We start from the raw sequence: 2,665 nt of genomic DNA on the forward strand, positions 1-2,665 counted from the left end.
AAGCAAGCTAATCTCCCTCTCTTCTTAAAAGGACACCAAGCCCATCATAGGGACCCACTCTCATGACCTCATCTAAACCTAATTACCTCCCAAAAGTCCTACTGCCAGATCCCATCACATTGGGATTTAGGGCTTCAACATATGCGATTGGGAGAGGGGGCACAAACATTGAGTCCTCAGCAACTAACGAAAGAGATGAGAAGGAAGAGGCAGTGAGGAAGGAGAAAAACCAAGAGAGTGTGATGTCCTGCAAAGAGTTTCAAGGATCAGAGACTGACCATCAGGGTCAAATGTTGGTGACAGGTTGAGTTGAGGCTAAGAGATAACCTTCGATTTAACATCATGTCATTTTGGGATCTTGACAAGAATAGTCTCAGTGGAGTGATGAATCAGGTAGATTCAAGAGAGACTGGAAAGAGAAATTAGAAGCAGCAAGTACAGACAACTCTTTTAATGAGCTCTGCAGTAAAGGGAGTAGAGCAGCGGGGCAAAGCTGCAGGGGAATATGGATGGGAGAAATTAGGGTGTATCTGGACATTGATGGGAATGAAGGGAAAATGTACAGTCAATTTTCAATTACACAAGAAAATAGAAATAGTGTGACCCATTTGATGAGTTTACTTAAATTTTACGTAATAGCTGAAACATATAAGAAAGAACATATATATTCTGAAGCACAATGAATACCCACAAAACCACCAACCACACCAAGGGCTGGACCACCACCAATCATTTCTTTTTTTTTTTTAATGTTTTTTTAAGATTTTATTTATTTATTTGAGAGAGAGAGAATGAGAGAGAGAGAGCACGAGAGGGAAGAGGGTCAGAGGGAGAAGCAGACTCCCCGCTGAGCAAGGAGCCTGATGTGGGACTCGATCCCGGGACTCCAGGATCATGACCTGAGCCGAAGGCAGTTGCTCAACCAACTGAGCCACCCAGGCGCCCCACCACCAATCATTTCTATTTATGTGCTCCTCACTCTCCCACCCTCTGCCTCTCAGAAGAAAGCAACTTCCCTGAATTCTGTGGTTATCATTTCCTGTAAAGTCATATTCTCTTCACTATATTGTTGTATTTATTACTGATAGATCAAGGAAGACCTTACCTCTGTCCTTCAACCTACCTTCTGCAGACGGACATTCAGACCACTTTGGTCAGTATCACAAAATTCCTCTCTTATATTTCACCTGCTACACTAAAAGTCTATTTTTCATCTTCCATCTCCAGCTGGCCACTGCTTTACCAGAAACACCCCTTCTTTGACATGAAGACCGTTATTATTCATTCCTCTCTGTATAACATCCTCCACATGAAAGCAGGAATAGACAAGCACACCTTCTTCCCTCCTAAGCACACAGAACAGACCCCACTGGGGTCTTTTTCTCCTGGAAGACACACCTGCAACACTCACACCTGGAAGATGTACCTATAGCACTCAAACCTCCAGCCTCCCCGTCTAGTCCTAAGGCAGGTGCCCATGCCTGGTGGCCCCTCCACAGGGGGCTCAGGAAGGCAGGTGATGGCCAGTGGTTAGGTTCCTTTTATCCCCAAATCACCTATGGGCAAGTGGCCAGATCATCCAGGACTGTCCAAGTATACAAGGACCTGCAAAACTTTGACAAATGCCAACAGACCGAGCCCTTTACAAATGGATGACAGCAGGTTCTGAAAAGCCTTCTGCATACATAAACCAAACACCCAGCCCCCGTGCTTACTCACTGATGCTTGAAATTGCTTTGAGAGACAATGGCTTTCATCTCACAACTAGAGAAATCTTTGAAGGCCCTGGATGAACTAACTCAATGATTTAGACTAGCAATACACTAGTGTGTAAAAGGACTGAAAGACTTGATGATGCAAGGGGCACTTTTAAAAATGAGTGTTAATAAAAAAAAAAAGAAGAAGGAAAGAGTGTTAAGTGACAAGAGGTGTAGCAGAGAAAGATGGGGCTTTTCTTGTCTGCTTGGTGAATATCTTCCTTCTTTCCCTGTTGCCTCAGGCACCTCGAGCTCTGTGCATATCCACGCTAACTCTGTCCCCCTGTCTTAGCATTATAGAGATTAAGGGTGAGGAATATGGAACCACGCAACGTAGGTTCAAATCCTAACTCTATCACTTGCTGTGATCTTGGGCAAGCTACTTGACCGCTCTGTGCCGTTTCCTCACCTGTAAAAACCGAGATGATAATAGTACTTGCCTCATGGGGAGATTGTAAAGATTAATACGTGTCGTGCACTTAGGGATCATTCTGGCACACACACACAAAAGCACTGCAAGTGCTTGCTACTATTATTCGCAAAGGCTCCTCCTCACCTGCCCATTTTGCACAAGCCAAAAGATCATTTTAAGCTCCCTCACTTCCGCTCTCTAACATACAAAGCCCACTGTAAATTGCCACTTTGCCAAAGACCATTGTAAATCCCTCAGGTTTCCTAACGCCCCCAGCCCTAACCTTAAACAGCCAGGCCATCCGGTCCTCCCACCACAAGCAAAGCCCCGGCAGTTCCCGACTCTCCCAGGCCTGCGGAGCCGAACTTCCGCAACCCAGACCCCGCGGAAGGCCTAGAGGGCTGGGGCGGGACGGGGCGGGGCGCGGCGGGGCGGGGCGGGGCGGCGGCTCTGTGACGTCGCGCGCGGGCCCCGCAGCCGCGGTTGCCAGGCGAAG

This window comes from Zalophus californianus, chromosome 1 (assembly GCF_009762305.2).
Source record: "Zalophus californianus isolate mZalCal1 chromosome 1, mZalCal1.pri.v2, whole genome shotgun sequence".
NCBI classification, from domain to species: Eukaryota; Metazoa; Chordata; class Mammalia; order Carnivora; family Otariidae; genus Zalophus; species Zalophus californianus.